The sequence below is a fragment of the Podarcis filfolensis genome (genome assembly GCF_964270895.1).
Source record: "Podarcis filfolensis genome assembly, chromosome: 12".
In the NCBI taxonomy this organism is placed as follows: Eukaryota; Metazoa; Chordata; class Lepidosauria; order Squamata; family Lacertidae; genus Podarcis; species Podarcis filfolensis.
In genome coordinates, this window is record NC_139614.1 from 9232073 (window position 1) to 9250643 (window position 18571).

The 18571-nt window shown below is 43.2% G+C and overlaps 1 long non-coding RNA gene across 2 annotated transcripts; it reads right to left on the bottom strand.

Annotated features, from left to right (window-relative positions):
* Positions 1–1181: 1181 nt before the first annotated feature.
* Positions 1182–14351, bottom strand: LOC310745640. 2 transcript variants are annotated; one of them, XR_014540262.1, is made up of 4 exons: positions 14182–14351; positions 11728–11836; positions 7155–7378; positions 1182–1549 (listed from the first exon to the last, which is right to left on the bottom strand). It is a non-coding gene; the product is annotated as an uncharacterized lncRNA (long non-coding RNA). The 2 variants fall into 2 exon arrangements; XR_014540263.1 differs by lacking the exon at positions 1182–1549 and having other exon boundaries at positions 6918–7378.
* Between the last annotated feature and the right edge of the window lie 4220 nt (positions 14352–18571).

Genomic DNA, 18571 nt, shown 5'->3' on the forward strand with positions numbered 1-18571 from the left:
TATGTCCTATTCAGTGGCCTTTTTAGTGGTGGCTCCTCATTTGTGGAATGCATTCCCTCCATCACTAGTAACTTTCAAAATATAGTTGAAAAAAAATCCTGTTTTCAGTATTTGGTGGCTGACGAATACTACTCCCAGCAACAGGAAGATAATGGATGAAACCATGTTTTTAATTGTAATTGTTTTTCTGTTGTTTTCAGCTGTAACTGCTTTTAGATGCTTTTAAACAATAATTTTTTTTAAAAGAGTATTTTGTTACATTTTTAGAATGTTTTTTTTTTTAATGTGAATTTGTTTGCTGCCCTGGGCTCCTTTGGGAAGGAAGAGCAGGGTATAAATTCAGTAAATAAATAATATTGCTCTCAATTGGACTTAATCGCAATTAAGTTCAGACGCGGTGAGGGCAGGATATAATTTAAAAATAAATAAATGGCAAAAGCAATCCAAAAAAGTAAGTACAAGAAGTACTATGTGATGCACATTGGAGCAAAACCTGTTAACTTAGCATGTTACTGTAACCATCTCTCTTTTTGAATTGCTGTGGCAAAAATCACCAGAACCATTCAAGAAGCCATTTCCTTGTAAGGCGTTTCCATGTATGACCATGCTCAGGTCAAAAATAGTGTTTTCAGTGTAGTGTATATTTCTACACTTCTCATTCAACTTCCCCTTCTGGTTTTGAAAATTGGTCTACCTCCCATTTTTCTACTTGATGGGGGTAGTCTTCAAACACAAAGAATTTCCTTTAGTTTTCTCCTTTAGTTGTGCCCTTATTATACACAGCCATGTTAGACCCACAAATTTGAACATTTATAGAATAGCAGAAAGTTGTCTGTGTGTTTTTGGGTCAGCTGGAGCTGGAGAAAATTTCCTTTGGCAAATGTGGTGTTGAAAGTAACCTTTGACTCATTAAAAATGACTTAAAGTAGGATGGCTGCATCTCAGCCAATGTTTTCTGCAACTCTCAACATATTTTCTTGGAAATAAGTAGAACTGTGAAATATCCCTGGTGCCTTATCATTTGGGTAGTGAAAGAAAAAAAGAAAGAAAGAAAATGAGTTGATGGAACTTAATAATCTGTGATAAAATTTGATGTTAATTCCTTTTTTTAAAAAAAGTATTTGAAACTAAGTTTGCGACGCAGAACTTTATCATCTTGTCTCTCGCTTCACTGGGGATTTAAAAGGCACAACACACATCTCTAGGCTGAACCTTGACACCAGAGACAGCCCAAGATGTTTCGATGCTTGAGGCAGAAAATCCAAATGGAGCCCCTCACAGTGGTAAAAATACAAACCTAAATAATTGACAAATTTGCTATCCTTTAATGGCATGTCAAAATCTGCCACCTGAGGCAGACTTCCTCACTCTGCCTCCTGGTAGAACAAACTCTTTCAGACAACCCTCTGTGAAACAGAAGTACAAGTTGAGTTGATTCCAGCTCAACTTTTTTCCAAGTAGTAGAAGAATCCGAAGTCTTTTCTCCCATCCAGTCCAAGAGTTTAGACTAGAGTTCCTGTAGTCTGGTTTGCACGATTGGTGGATCATTCTGAGAGGAAGGGGGAAGCAAACAGAAAACATCTCTAGAATCTGGACTCAATGCAGCATTTAATGGAGAGCATGTGTGCATTGCAATATTCCAGTCTAATGTGAATGACTGAGAGCTTCATAATGATGTGCAATTATTCCTGCACCCAGCAAATCCTTTATTCCAACTCCTTCTGACAATTAAACTCAGGCATGCTATTTAAATGTTGTTGTTGTTGAGGAAGAAGCCATTTCATTTTTCAGGATGTTCAGCGAGACTATGAAATACCCTTTCCCTTAGCTTGGAGCTAAATATTGATTTATTATACAGCTGCCAAGGTCTTCTCATCATCTTTTTTTGCCCATTTGTGTATAAATGGCTGTCATATGCACACAGAAGTACTTGCTTAGCTGCCCTTCTTCCACCTCTGCCCTTCAGTGGTCAGTTCATTTTAAATTGGACCACAAAACATTTGCTGACCCAGGGCACATAAATTATACCATTACTTAATGAAGTGTTGCAGAATTCACTCAAATATAGACAGTCTTTCTTGGGACTGTGATTCTTCCCTGTGATTAAAGTGTTTCAGATAGCAGCGTAGTTGAGGGTAGACAATATTAATTTACAGATGAGTCATTGTGTCCAACACCACTCTGAAATCTAATGAGCTGATTCAAATTCATTCAGATCACTGGGGGCGGGGAGGGATACACAAATTAAACAAAAAAATAAATTGTGGTGGGAATGCAGGGCAGGAGGGCTGCTTCCCTGTCATCCACAGCAGTCAGGTTTTGGTCTACACTTAATGTTTGTTCAGACAAGCACACAGGGGTTCTGCCCCAGAAGTCAACTGAATTCAATGGGATTGATATGAAAGCTTATTGAATTGATTATTTCTTCTTCTTTTTAGAAAAGTGACCTGAGAGGTAGGATTATGCTGATGAAACTGTCAAAAGCCAATACAATGGTTGGAGGGGTTATAATATATGCCTACAAGGATCGTAATATTATGCAGATAAATTGGGGTATCTTGGGAACTGAAGTAAAAGAAATAAAAGAGAATTTAGTTGCACACAGACCCACTTTTGACACTCAAGAGCACATTTGTGGGCTTAAAGAAGATAGACACACACGTGCAAGCCCTGCCATGGCTGTATCGTGATATTTTCGGAAAGTATTATTGGTTTCCAACATGAGTAATGGGCCTTGAAGGCCTCCATTAGAGAAGGGGGTTCTGCTACTTCCTCTTCCACAAACAAGGTGAACATGAGCGCAACACCACTCTCCTACTTGCAGTTCCCAGCAACGGGTAATCAGAGGCCTACAATGTAGCCATCATGGCTTCTAGCCACCAAGAGACTTATCCTTCATGAATTTGTCTAAACCTCTTTGAAAGGCATTTGGGTTAGTGGTCTTCAGTCCATTAGGGTGGTGGTCTTCAGTCCACTTCTGGTCCATGTCACATATGTATGTATTCAAGCCTAAATCTGTTCATTTCTGTGTTAAACACACACACACACAAAGTCTGCACGAGAATTCATATTGAAATATTCATTTATATGCAGTGGGTGTTAAGAAACGTAAGAATAGCCCACTGGATCAGGCCAATAGCCCATCTGCTCCAGCAATCCTCTTCTCACAGTGGCCAACTAGTTGCCTGTGGGAAACCATGAGGACATGAACACAACAGCACTCTCCCTTTCCACGGTTTCAAGAAACTGGTAATCAGAAGAGCTATTGCCTCTCACTGTGGAGACAGTGCATAGTCCATGGACCTTGTGGCTAGTAGCCATTGACGAGCTGGGCAATTTGTGATATTGCTCAGTCTATGTGGTATCAGGCTTCCACATGTAACTGCAGCGGTATGCAATGAAGTTGCAGAGAAATGGTTTCAACACTGCTTGGGCAACTTATGAACAAGAACCTAAATGCATCCTTCTCCTTTTCACCATAACCTCAAAATGTAGAGAGAGAAAACTACAGTGGTACCTCAGGTTACATATGCTTCAGGTTACATACGCTTCAGGTTACAAACTCCGCTAACCCAGAAATAGTGCTTCAGGTTAAGAACTTTGCTTCAGGATGAGAACAGAAACTGTGCTTTGGCGGCGCGGCGGCAGCAGGAGGCCCCATTAGCCAAAGTGGTGCTTCAGGTTAAGAACAGTTTCAGGTTAAGTACAGACCTCCAGAACGAATTAAGTACTTAACCTGAGGTACCACTGTACTAGCAAGTCTGACACATAGGTATCTCAGTTTTGTCCTACAGAGTAACATTAGACCTTTCAATATTTTTCTTTGGTTACCCGCATTTTGTATCTGTAAATATCAGACCTGCAAGAAAGTGGGGTCTGTGTGGAGGGAATGGCGCTCTTCCCTCTCTAAAACCTGATGCCTAATAAATTCAATAGGTGTCACTTGCGTGGATGGGTCCAGATTCCTTGGCCGTCATTTGTCACCAAGGAGCAGTTTCAGGGCATTCCACAGTTGTATGCCAGCGTTTATTTCAGGCCTTATCGTCAGCGAACATTTCATGCTAAAAGAAATTAATTCCCTGCATCTGTCATTATGTGAACAATGCAAAAGCACTCGTTACAGAAGGCCATTACTCAGTACATTAGGCACCAATATGACAGCTTTCTTCCTCTCATACTTCCGTGCAACAATAAGTAACCTCTCACCAGTCCAAGTATTGTTTATTGGTCTCCCCCCCCCCCAACTCCTGGCCCAAACTGTGTCAAAATTAATTTTACGAAGGCAAGGCATGGGTGAGATGTTCTCTTTTGTGAAGTCTGTTATCTGTGCTAGCCTGTAAGCAGATGTTAACATCACAGTTTAAAAGTTGGTATTCCCATTTATTTATTTGCTTACCTGTACAATAAGAGACGATACATTTCCCTTCCAAATTTCCAGGTTGGTGCCCTATTAATTTCTGCCTGTTCAGAGAAGCCCTGGACACTACTCAAAAGAGGGGGTAGAATTCTCAACTGTACCAATTCTGATGGCAAATATAAAAATGTCTTTTTTATATTATATGTTACAGAGAGGACTATGTTAAAGCTTTCTCTCCAATATACTTGGGGATATGCCCTTTTTTAAAAAAAAATTGGGGGTGTCAACCACTTTTAACCTAGATGCAGTGGCACAGTACATAATTTCACTACCACTGCCTACCATCAGATCTTCATAATGTGGAGCTGGGAAGCCTCCATTGCTGTTTCCTTGTCTTCCTGTGGTTCTACCTTTCAGCTTCACTGCCATTATCCTGTGCTACTCTCTTAGTCCTATTTCCCCTCCTCTTTCAGCTGTGTTTTCTCCACACACACCCTGCTTCATAACCCTCTTCTATACCTGAAGTACTTCTGGGAAGGAATCATGGCTGTTTAGACGTCTCCTGTCGAGACTCAATCAACAGAGATAATTAGGTGGTGATTAACGATGGCTACTGCCTATCATATTATTTCTGAGGAACAGAGACAATGGGGTTACTATCCAATGCTGTGGAAGGGCTACTCTTCTGCCGTGGAACTGAGAAATCTTCAAAAAACCCAGAGAGATGCCTGGACTTGAAGACTGGAAAAATCATCTAGCAGAAGGAGGAACAGCTACAATAGATGCCACCCTGGAGTGAACATCTGAATATTTTTGAAAAACTATTGGAAGCCCCTTTTTACTTATTTATTTCTCTTTCTTTTAAAAATTCCTTTATTATTTTCTTATTCCTTTAACATTATTTATCTCTGTTATCTTTTCGTCTTTTTTTGCTTTGTTCTTGCTTCTGCTTTGCTCTGTTCTTTTGTATATTTTGTTGTCCTCTGCTCGGGGTTAATGAGGGGTTTGCATGCAGATGAAGGTGATGGATGGTTGGTGAAGGACCCTGTGTGAGAGGCAAGCAAGATCTCCCAGGGTGGGGAGCTGGGAGAAGAAATCAAAGCTCCTGTGTGGGAGCTGGGAGCATTCACCTCTTTCTGTGTAACCCAACTTAAGGTCTACCTATGAGAGAGGACTTTGCATTCTTCTTTTTTGCTTTTTCTCCTTGTGTTTTTCTTTTGTTTAGATTAGGTTTATTTATCGTAATGTGTTAGGAAAGGTCTTAATAAAATCTTAGTGGGGAAAAAACAACCTTCTTCTACACCTGCATACATCTGAAACCCTAAAATAGCCATGTTGGGAATTTTGAGAGAATGCTGAGAGCGTTTCTCATATAATGGATGCCATGTTGGGGGTGGGTGGGTGGTATGACATTGCACAAAATGGGTGCCATGGAGCTTGGCAAAAAAATAAAATGGATCTCATGGGAGGATGTGGCGCAAAATGACTGCTACATCTTAAAAATGAGACGGGACCACAGTGGGGTGTGGACATGCTCCCCAAAAGTCCCCCAACCCATCAATGGAATGAAGGCATCTGCACCAGCCATTGCTGAGAACCTCATCCACAGAGAGAAGCTCTTTGCACTTCTTTGTTCAAAACAGAAGGGAGGGAGAATGTTCCACCCTGGCATCCAATGCTGTGTGGGCATGTCTGAAGGATTATGCTGAATGTAGAAGAGACCAAGTTAGTGCAAGCAGGAATTGAGCAAGAATAGCAAATAGTCTCTCATGCATTTGTGGATTTTTGACGGCATATAGGCTGAGACTTTTTTTAGTTGTAATAAAAAATTTAAGGTCTTATATATATAATAAATGTTCATAAATGTACCAACCAAGCATGTACATAGATATGTGGACCACATGTCTGGAGCAGCACAGGAAGACCACCCCAAAACCATTTTGACTCCCAAACTGACCCAATGTTTTCTTTGCAAGGAGGGAGGGGGTGAGGGAATCTTACCATTGTCTCAGGAATTGGGTAATCACCATCTGAAATGAATGGCCAGACTACCAGCAAAGGCAATCAGATAAGGCACTATCAGATAACCTGCATAGCTGTCAACTTTCAGATTTGAAAATAAGGGATCAGCAGCCTCACCTGTCCCGGGGACAGTCTACGGGATATCTAACAATCCGGGATAGCAGTGGGAAGCAGCGAGAAATGGCACTGGAATAAGGGAATTTCCCGCAAAAAAAGGGAAGGTTGACAGCTATGGATATCCTGGCAGACAGGAAAAACAACAACATTCAAATTTCTGTTGTAGACCGCCTTTTCTATGATGTAGGTATGATGTTTGTGGGGGGTGGTCTTGGGTTACACCCCTTCTGTGATGTATGTATGATGTATGGAGGGGTGGTCTTGAGCTCTAGGGAAGGCAATTTAAAATGTCTATATAAGGGCGGGCACACCTTTGTTCTGGGTCCTCCTCCTTTCTCCTGTGTGTGAGGGGAGCACCCCGTTGCAACAGCTTTAATAAAGATCAGGCTTACTAGCTGCTTTGCATCTCAATATTCTCTGGTTGGCCTCTGTTATTTTCTCCTACCTATGGACAACTTACAATGGATTCTATAAAGGGCTCTTGTATATCCCATAAGGGAATAAGGGCAGATTTTGTTTACAAAAAGCTGTAAGAGGTACCACATAGGTGGTTCCTGCAGAGAGAGAAATACGAGCTGCAGTGACTGTGGGTGCTGAATTAAAGGGTGAGAAATTAAGATTTGGAGAGAGACTATATCATCACACACGAGCTACTTGCCCCCCAAATGTTGCCTTCTTCAAAGTGGACCACCTGGCAGACATGGCTGGTGGATTTCCTTCAGATCTCCCAAAATATGGTGTCCAGATCTCTGAGCTGGTCATCTCCATTCATCAAGGAACTCCACGGAAACGGCTGGTAGGGCAGCTGCCTGTTAGATTGCTGTTATTCTGCTGGTCGGGTGGTAGGGCCAATTTTCCCCTCCCTTGTCTAGGAGCTCCACACTGAAGTGCAAAGACCAAGAAACAAAAACTACAACGAAAAGGTGTCTGTGTTCCAGGTGAAATTCAGCTTCTCAGCCCAGGCAGATCAAGACAGTTAATCTGGCCAGTCTCTCTTGTATTGATACTGTCAGCTTTGTAGTTGCAAAATTATGAGCCTGCCAGGTAAAAATTACGAGCTAGGCTTTAACATTCAAGCCATTTGAAAACATAAATCTCTGAGGTCTTTCTATAGTCAATCCCTCCCCCCCCACCCAGTTGTTGTTTTGTAATATCCATTACCATGAAAGCAGTAGTGGCTCCCCCTTGTGGGAAAGTGAGAGTGTGCTGGGCTGTTTTTAAAATTGTACAAAAGAAAACTTCATGTGTGTGTGTGTGTGTGTGTGTGAGAGAGAGAGAGAGAGAGAGAGAGAGAGAGAGAGAGAGAGGGAGAGATTACTGTTTGACTCAACATTGCAATACCATGGTATGGAAAGCTGCTTTTGCAGGAATTCCCTCTTTGGTTGTCACCAAAGACATCAGAGTCACCTCCTCGTCTGCATTTCTTCCCTGTCCCTGTCTTTTTCCAGCCTGACACTAAGTATATGTTTCTTTGGAAGTTAAATCCCACTGTGCTCAATTGGACACTTCTCTGCATGCTTAGGCTGCAATTCCTAATTTCAGATTTTGCCGGGAATATGCCCCATTGCACACAGTGAGTAACCATGCATAGGACTACAGTGTTAGAATTTTGTTCCTAAATGTGTATCATTTAAACAGCTGCCATCTTTAACTCTGGGCAAGGGAGAGGGAAGAAATATTCCTCCTGTTTTTAATTGTGTAAGACCCTTCCAAGTGTGAAATATCACGAATGCCCTTGTTCACATTTTACATCGGCAGTTGGTAAACTACGTCAAAGCTTTCTGAACTTTTCATGTTGGTGACACTTTTTAGACATGCATCATTTCACGACACGGTAATTCAGTTTTACTAGCAAACCGGAGGTTAAACTAACCTCTTTCCAGCCCCGGGAGGAGCACAGAGAGTGTTTGTGTGACACACACCTATACACTGCAGCCAACACACTAATGTGTCGCGACACACAATTTGGAAAGCTCTGAAGTACATGATCCTAATCGAGACATGATGTTTCAGCCTTAGCTCTCCTTTCTGCAATATGGGGATGAAAAGGTTGGCCAACTTTAAAGGGTTGTTGAAAGGATTTAGACAATAATAGGGACACAGGAAGCTGCCTTGTGCCGGAGTCAGTTCCCTGGTCCATCTGACTCAGCTTTGACTACACTGATTGGCAGCAGAATGCCAGGATTTCATTCAGAAGTCCTTGTCCAAATTGGAGATGGCTAGGACTCAAACTGGTAGTGTAGCCTTATTAGACTTTACCAATTGGTTGGGTAAGCGTTGCTCCCGGACAGGAGGAAGGAAGTCAAACAACATTGAGGTTTGGTTCAGAGAAAGAGTTTATTCTGCTCTCCGGATAGCAGAAGGCACTTGCATGGTCAGTCCACAGCAAGTCCCAAAAAACGAGAGATTCCATGCAGTATATATATCCTCCAGGCACCCTCTCCCCCCTTCCCCAGGAATCCAGCCACATAAGCTTATACACATAAGTTGACATCACAGATGTTCCTGCTCCTGTACTCTTAACCATAAAAGGGTGTTCCTGTTCCTGTATTACCTATCTTGGGGTAAGAAGGTCACCAACTCTAAGAGCACTCCTGGCGCCGTTTCCGGGGGGCTGACAAGGTCTGTGCGTCAGTGTGGTCAGGATGTAAGATAAGTCCCAGATGTGTCATCCGTGCTCCACTTTGGAACTGACAAGGCCATTCCTTAGGCGTCACGGACTGAGAAAGGAGAGAGCTTTGTTTATACAGCTGTGTTCTTGTTATACATTTGCTCAAGAGCTCAAGTTAATGATTTTTAGCTAATGCACCCTTGGAGAAGGAAAAATGGGATTTTGGGGCCCATTTCAGACTGACTGCACAGTCAGGTTTTAGATTTGGGAGACCCATTCCTTCACTAGCTTTCGCAGGCACTACTACTGACCTCTCAGTAGGCATTAGGGGAACAATTTGCATTTAAAGGCCAAGCTCTATCATATTCAAACTTTCTGATATAATACTTGAAGGGAAACACAGTCTCGGAAGAGAGCCCACCCCCATAAACTGTTAACAATATTATCTAGATGCTGAATGCTTATTCAGACAACCCTAGACGTGTCTACTCAACAGTATGTCCCCTTGTATTCAGTAGGACTCACTCCTAGCAAAATTGCTATAGGATTGTGTAGCCTAAGTATATTAGATGTCAAAGCATTTTCAAACTTTTTAGTCTCCTTGTTTTTACAGATGTATTTGAAACTCTAAACACGAAAAAAACCCAAAACCTGCCTGTGGCTTTTCTGTTTAGCATGGGGTTTTTTTGCCTGTCCTGTTTCCTTTATCTAGATCTTCAATCACTCTGAAATATCCTGGATTCCCTCTAAGGGCTACACCAATGCCCCTCAAATCTCCCAGTCTTGTTTTCAAAGAAAGATGCCTAAGGGTTTCTAAGTGATTTTTCACACACTCTGGCTTAACATCTGAGTTATGTCGCCCCCCTTCTTTTCTTTTCTTTCTTTTCTTTTTTTAAAAAATATGCCCTTTGTTTGTGCTTTTCTTCTTCACTCCCAGTCTGATATTCAGAGCGAGAGAAAACAAGGTTTTCAAACCTGTTCTCCTCAGGAATTTTTTTTTAAAAACCCATTGTTGTGCAAGCTGGTTCCATATACGTAATATAAAACATAGGAAATACTTGACTAAAAAGCATATGGATCTCTAAAGCGCAAAAGGTGCAGTAACATAAAAAGGGGATCAGAGAAAGGAATGTTTTCCATTAGACACACTCACTGAGGTCTTTCCAATGGAGATGATGGCAGGAGATTCAGGACAGTTGTGCTATGAAAATTGCTGTCTCAGGATCTGAGGAGAGCCATCTACTAAAAACTAAGATCATGGCCACTGGTCCCATCACCTCCTTGCAAATAGAAGGGAAAGAAATGGAGGCAGTGAGAGATTTTACTTTCTTGGGCTCCATGATCACTGTAGATGGTGACAACAGTCATGAAATTAAAAGACGCCTGCTTCTTGGGAGAAAAGCAATGACTAACCTAGACAGCATCTTAAAAAGCAGAGACATCACCTTGCCGACAAAGGTCCATATAGTTAAAGCTATGGTTTTCCTAGTAGTAATGTATGGAAGTGAGAGCTGGACCATAAAGAAGGCTGATCGCTGAAGAATTGATGCTTTTAAATTATAGTGCTGGAGGAGACACTTGAGAGTCCCATGGACTGCAAGAAGATCAAACCGATCCATTCTTAAGGAAATCAGCCCTGAGTGCTCACTGGAAGGACAGATCCTGAAGCTGAGACTCCAATACTTTGGCCACCTCATGAGAAGAGAAGACTCCCTGGAAAAGACCCTGATGTTGGGAAAGATGGAGGGCACAAGGAGAATGGGATGACAGAGGACGAGATGGTTGGACAGTGTTCTCGAAGCTACTAGCATGAGTTTGACCAAACTGCAGGAGGCAGTGGAAGACAGTGCCTGGGGTGCTCTGGTCCATGGGGTCACAAAGAGTCAGACACAACTAAATGACTAAACAACAACAACAACAAAAGAAATTCATTTAGAACAGTAGCCACTACAAAAAGCCACTAGTCATGATGGCTGCATGCTGCTTTGGGGATGACAGCAGCGTACCTGTCAATCAGGAACAACAGCAGGAGGGGACTTCTACCTTCATGTCTGAATTGTGGACTTAGCAGAGTCTTCTGATTGGCCAAACAGAATGACAGACTAGATAGGCCTTTGCTCTAATGCATCAAAACATTGCAGAGCAGTATCCAGAGGCTTTAAAGAAGACTACAGAGCTGGGCACTCATGTAGACATAATGTATGAAGTGTTGCTGCAGTTTAGAAAATGTGAACTCTTGGGTTGTGTTTGGGGAACGGACTCCCCAAAATTCTCCATCCCATTTATTGGGGGGGGGCAGGATTTGTCAAATATTCTTTGAGGGGTAGAAGAATTCTCGAACAGTTTTAGGCTGGCTGAGGGGGAAAAAATTTCTCAGAAAATTAATAAAACTGTATTGTTTTGGTGGAAGGAGGAAGCCACATGCCACGGACATCAGAGATAGTACAGTCCCAGAAATCTATGTTCTGGTGCCTACTGCATCATTTCACTTAGTTTGAAACGAACCCTTTAAGTTCTTGCTGCCTGAAAAGCTTGGTATTAATCTTTGTTTCGTGATTGTGTTGTTGCTTATGATCTCGTAGAAATATTGAAAAAGAATAAAAGTATCAGTTATACTCACTCTCATATTAAATTTGAGATAGCTAACCTTTCACCGAGAAGCCCATGGTCCCTGTCTGCCAGCTAGGTTCATCTGCTTCAATCCTATTTCCAGAACAGTAAAGAAAGACCTTAAGAGACGGGTTAAGCTAGTATTATTAATATTACTGGGTAACATGCTATGATGAAGACATAGTGAAAATATCTTCGGAGCTTTAGGAAATGCTGGCATGTAATCGAGGCAGTTCATTATTTAAGAACAACAAACAAGAAAGGATTGTTCCTAAATTTAATATTATTAAATTAATATTATTACCAGGGAAGAGACATAAAAATGAAACAAATACTGAGCTTACAAACTAATCTATTATTAAAGGGGTTATTTTAAGTTAGATGTTGCCAGCAAAGCACATGAGTTTAAGGGTATAACTTAGACTAAAATTGTGCAAGTTCCTCCATCTCTGAGTCTCCCTGAATTTGTGTCAGGATACCTTCTCCTGGTTTTCTCTTTCCTCCAGTGGGACAGCTCAGAGAGATAACTGAGTAAGATCCTTCACTGGAAATTTAGCTCCAGGCCTTTAAAGCTTCTTAGAAAGCTTTTGAGAGGTGCTTGTGCTTATGGCAGCAACCAGTATTGCCCTTCTTCTCTGCGCCCTATTCTTTCATACCATACCTTGTTACGGCGTGCATAGTATTTGCCATTTTTTTAAAAAAATAATTTTTATTAACTGGCCAATCACATCAAATTAAATCACATCACATAAATTCCAAATTACAAAGCCAAATTTTTAAATTTTGTTGGGGGAACCCATACTTCAAGATCCAAAGGGGGATTCAGATCATCTTCTTATTACTGTGTTAATGTCCAAATCAGTCCCAATCAGTCCAAACAAAATTCATAATTCTACCCAGTCTTATCTTGGTGTTTCCACATCATATCTTGTTCATATAATTTCTATTTTTCCTTTACGATCTCTTCTGTTAGTCTCCTTAAGCCGATAAGCAAAATAATAATCCTGTGTGGATTTCCCATTCCTCCACTAAGTCCAGATGGTTTCCATATATCTCCTTCGTAGATAACATCGCTCTTTCCATCATAAATTTGGCATTTGTCGCTCTTAAGTCCCACCGAGAAGTTGATCCACGATATGTAAACAACTCTATTTCTCTCTTTCTCCTCCCAGACCCAAGAGCTCCAACAATGCCTCCCAAAATGGCGACGGCATTTTTAACTGCGTCATTCCAAAACTCTTAGCTTTCCAGCTTCATCTTGAAACATTGCTTTGGTTTGAAGTTTATCTCCACACAGCCTTAAATCCACAGCTTAAGTCCTTAGTTTCTGACTCATTAGGGGAGGGGATTCTTGTTAAATCACATAAGAAAAAGGAAGGCAGGTTTTTCCCTCCCTCCCCCCTCAGTCATACCGTATCTTGACGTATCTTCTCATATTTTATTCTTGTCTTGTTATCAGAGATCTCTTCTGTCAGCAGTCTTTACTCCCCTTTTTCCTTGAAGCATGTGCAATTTATCTCGTCCAAATTGTTTCTTTTGAAGATGCTTGCAACTAGCGGCGCGAATCAGGGATGGTGTCCAGGAGTGCCAGAATCCCACAGGAGGGCTTTGTGCCTAGTGCCCCCACCCCCACAAATTCGGGGGTGGTATAGGGCACAGCAGGCAAGGGCTGCCCCCCCCACAATCCTGGGGGGGTTAAGGAGGCTAATTACCCCCATCATAGCCTCCAAATTACCTCGTGTGGGTCAGAGAGATGTTATTGTCAACCATCTTCCAATGCGCCACCTAGTGGCCCCCCAGTATTTGCCATTTTGAAGTAAATTTGTTTTCAGAAATGCCTTTCTTTTAAGCAACCTGATCCGTCTTTTAGGTGGCAATCCTAACCCCCGACTGGCAACGGTGGGGATTGATGGAGTGGTAGAGGCAGGGCCACATCCACAGCCCTGCCACTGCGCTGGCCAGGGTGGAAGGTGGAGGAAGGAAAAATGCCCCCTTTGGTGTGCCAGCTCCCAGGCTTAGTACAGTAGACTGCATTGTGCCTGCAGTTGTCACATGATGGCAGCAAGACCGGCTCAGGATCCAGAGGACCCTGTGTCAGCCCAGCCCCCTCCTTGCCCCTGAAATGTCCAATTCTGGAAGCTTCTGCTGGCTGCCACCAGTGGCAAAACTACCAGTTGCAGCTTCCTCCATCTGCCATTAGATGCCTAGGGGTGTTCCTCATGGGTGGAGCTCTCCCATCAATGACAGAGCTTTCCTGCTGACAGAAGCTGGTGTGGCGTTCGTACGGAGCCCCTGGTTGTCTCACGGACTATTGACCCGTACACCACTAATCTGCTGCCACCAACCAGGTCCTCCCTGGTAAATCACTTAGTCTCAGTCAGGTTCTCAAGTTAACAAAGAAGAGTGTAGTTTATTGCAGACACAAACAAACTTTAACTGCATTCCAAACGTTGTTACTCTTTACCTTCTTAGTCTTATTTTATCCTGTCTTTATCTCTTCTACCTCCCCTTACACAAGAACCAACTGCACTAACTGTCTCTCTATTTCCAACTGCCTGCCAACTGCTTTTCCAACTGCCTTTCCCAACCAACCAACCAACCAACCAACCAACCCACTAAAACCAACCAACTACCCACTAAAACTAACCAACTACCCACACCCAAACCTCGAGCTAAGCCCTTTTATAAAGACTCTCCTCCCTGCAAGAGAGGGGAGTGGTTGTGGGCGGGAGCCGAGCACCGCCCCCTAGCAGGGGGCATAGCCCCCTGCCTTCACCTTACCTGGCTGGCGCCCACGCCCCCTGCTCTGGCTTCCAACCAGGGGCCGCGGAGGGGGCGTGTTTAGCAGCCTTTTGCTGCGGCGCCAGCCTCCCCCCGGCCTCATTCATCGTCGTCTCACCGCGAGTCACCCACCCTCCACTCCCTTTGAGTTAGGGCTTGGGGCTTTGGCCTTGCTATGGACCTTAGGTTGGTTGCCCTGGTTGCCCAGGGGGCCTGGTAGGAGTTTTTTCCATTTGGCATTAGGCTTTTTGGTTTTTTCGCCTACCTCGTAGCAACCGTCACAACTTTTGTGGTATTGGTGGGTAGGTTAGGCATTGGATTAATGTGTTGTGGTGTGTCGAAGAGCTAGGTGTGGCCATCGCCTATGCCTTCAATTTAGGGGTATTCCGTTAAAGGAATCTGGCGGTCGTGTATTTCTGTCCGATGCCTGCTTGGCGGGAGGCCATGGCACGACCCCCGGTGACATCAGGGGAGAGCCTATAGTTGGATTAGCATCAACAGGCTCCACCTACTGGTGAATAAACCCATTTGCTTGAGAGATCCAATGCCTAAGCCAATACCTTTTCACTGCTGTAATCAATAAAGTTGTGGCCTTTTCTTGCCCATTAACCTTATATAACGTGTCCTTGTGTATTCTTTCCACATCGCGGGGTCGGGTCCTCGAACCACAAACAAGTAGGCTCTGCCTCTGACTTTCCTGTTGGTCCACATTTTAACCCTTTCTCTCCCCCCTATACAGACATTTTCAAACGAATGGGCAAACGCCACAGCTGGACACAGGGATACCCATCTGCTCCACCCGAACCCCTTTCCCCATGGCTTATTGGGGGTGGGTTGGGCTGCTCTTCTGAGGCCTATACAATACCTGTTGGAATATCCAGAAAATACAGGTATATGATCTTCACGGAGAATCTAACACATTCTGTTTTAACACAAGGAACCCAGAGTTTACTTAACGGGGGGATTTGATAACTTAGCTGCGAGAAGCATACCATGATAAACGGGCTAAGAGAAAAGAACTGGAAGAAGCCAAGTGTTTCCTTCAAATAATATTTAAATAATAAATGATGATGATGATGATGATGATGATGATGATGATAATAATAATAATAATAATAATAATAATAATAATAATAATAAATAAATAAATAAAAATAAAAATAAAAATAAAAATAAATAATAATAGGTCAGTATAGTTAAAGCCATGGTTTTCCCAGTAGTGATGTATGGAAGTGAGAGCTGGACTATAAAGAAGGCTGATGGCTGAAGAATTGATGCTTTTGAATTATGGTGCTGGAGGAGACTCTTGAGAGTCCCATGGACTGCAAGAAGATCAAACATATCCATTCTGAAGGAAATCAGCCCTGAGTGCTCACTGGAAGGACAGATCCTGAAGCTGAGGCTCCAAGACTTTGGCCACCTCATGAGAAGAGAAGACTCCCTGGAAAAGACCCTGATGTTGGGAAAGATGGAGGGCACAAGGAGAAGGGGATGACAGAGGACGAGATGGTTGGACAGTGTTCTCGAAGCTACCAGCATGAGTTTGACCAAACTGCAGGAGGCAGTGGAAGACAGTGCCTGGGGTGCTCTGGTCCATGGGGACACGAAGAGTCGGACACGACTAAACGACTAAACAAACAAACAAACAAACAAACAAACAAAAGATAATTGTAAGTGGATAAACAGCCAAACGATTTTATTCATGGGCAGAAAAAAAGAGCCTCCCAAATAATAATTTCAAAGATTTCTCAGTAAATTCTTCTCAGAGATCTTTCATCCCAGCCTTCTCAATTATTGCAGTTGCGCCCCCTCGCCTCCTCCTATCAGCTTTATTTGCTGCCACCAGCAGAGGGAGCAGAAATCACAATGCAATGTTGCCTCATCACTTTTTCAAAAATCACTGTTGCAGAGGGAGTGAGGAGGAAGCCATATGTCTTCCGGTGCATCTAATTCTGAGGATGTCCACATAACGAAAAACTCATTCTGCTGTCTGTCATGGAGACCTTGGCATAACTTTATGGAGCGTACAGGAAACTCTCAGATGCGAGAGAAGACTGCATGACAAAACCGATCAATGTTTGGAAGACTAAAATCACAGGCAGAAGGCACTTGGGCAAAGATGTCAATGCAGCTGCACTCAGTTGCTTTCTTTGGAAACTGCATGATGGTCCCCACCCAGTGCGTGTTAGAAGCAGGACATTGTGCTCAGGATACAAATAGATATACACCATGTTCTATGCATGCACTGTGGATTCCAGAGCTCTGGTTTTTTGCAGCTCCTTATATATCTCACTCCTGCCAACCTAGCATTTCGAAAGCACGTCAAAGTGCAAGTAGATAAATAGGTACCACTCCAGCGGGAAGGTAAACGGCATTTCCGTGCGCTTCTCTGGCTTCACCAGAAGTGGCTTAGTAGTCATGCTGGCCACATGACCCAGAAAAACTGTCTGCAGACAAACGCCGGCTCCCTCAGCCTGTAAAGTGAGATGAGCACCGCAACCCCAGAGTCGTTCGTGACTGGACCTAACGGTCAGGGGTACCTTTACCTTTACATATCTCACAAGCTTCTCATGAAGGACTGGGGGGGGGGTGTTACATAGTAGGATTTAATGTGACATGAAGGGCTGTATTCAGAAAAGGAAATTGACAACCCCTTCCATGAATGTCCGGATGCCCTTAGACTGACCTCTCTCTCTCTCTCTCTCTCTCTCTCTCTCTCTCACACACACACACACACACACACACAATTTTGGCCCATCTCTCTCTCTCTCTCTAACCAACAAATTGGAGAAGCATTGCTATATCACTGGTATTGTACACATAAGTGGATTGGTAAAATTAAAAAGGCATTAATACTCCAAATTTTGTATTATTGTTGTTGTTGTTGTTGTTGTTGTTGTTATTATTATTATTATTATTATTATTATTATTATTATTATTTCTACCCCACCCATCTGGGCACTCTGGACAGCTTCCAATATATATAACAGCATAATAAAACACTGAACATTAAAAACTTCCCTATACAAGTCTGCCTTCAGATGTAATAATAATGGCTAGTAACACGCAGAGATAAAAGAAGTGCAAAAGTGAATGTATGAAGCTTCCCTCCGTGTGACGTAAAGCCATAATAGGATGATCCTCTCACTGCACAGCAGCCAATTTCATTCAGTGGAGATCTTTCTAAATACTACAAAACAGGGTGGTGCCAGAATAGGGGATTTATCAGGAACTTGGTGGACCATAATGCATGGCTCATGCTGTTGTGAGTCCGAGAAGACCTGCTCCCTGTCTTGCAGGCTTTTTTCAACCTGGCCTGAGAGGGCAGGACCTGGACTGACTCCAGCTGCAAAAGCAGAGGCCACCGAGTCAATTACGTCCAGGGGTCCGGCACACTTCCCTGCGCCTCCTCTGACCCTTCCGAAGACCTTTGACTCAGCAGAGCGTAAAACACAGCGGAAGTAGAAGCTTGAAACGTTCTGTCGTGTGGTGGCAATAACTCAGGCTGACACGCAGCTCTCCTTATCTTAAAGTCTTTATTCTCGTACAGATCAACACATCGTAAATCTTCCCGGTGAGTCGCAACTCATGTTGCTCCTTCCTCCATAGAGCAAACACACAGACTGAAAGAACACAGAGAAACCACACCCCTTCCGTGTTCTATGCCCGCCCTCTCAGAATGTGAGGCGTCATCACTCAGAACTCTTAACCCTGTAAGTTCTGACTCTCTCAACACCCCCTCTCGAATCACGTTCTGAGAGGACTTCTGAGTGTTCAACACCTTCCCCATTGCCTTCCGCCCCTTCCTGGCATCGTTGTTAGGCACCTGTTGAACCTCACAAACCTCAGGTTCGCACTGTGCGAAACCAACCCACGCATTTGTGACCTGAAACCTCTCAGGTGGAATTCCCTTTGTTGCCCGTGAAGACCGCCTGGGCACAAACTGGGATTCTTCTCCTGACCCACTGGGGCCAGCATGTGCGTCTTCCTCATCAGAAGACTCCCCCTCTGACTTGACACGTCTGTGAGCTTTCTCCATTATGCGCACAGGAGATGAGGGCTCACTCTTGGAC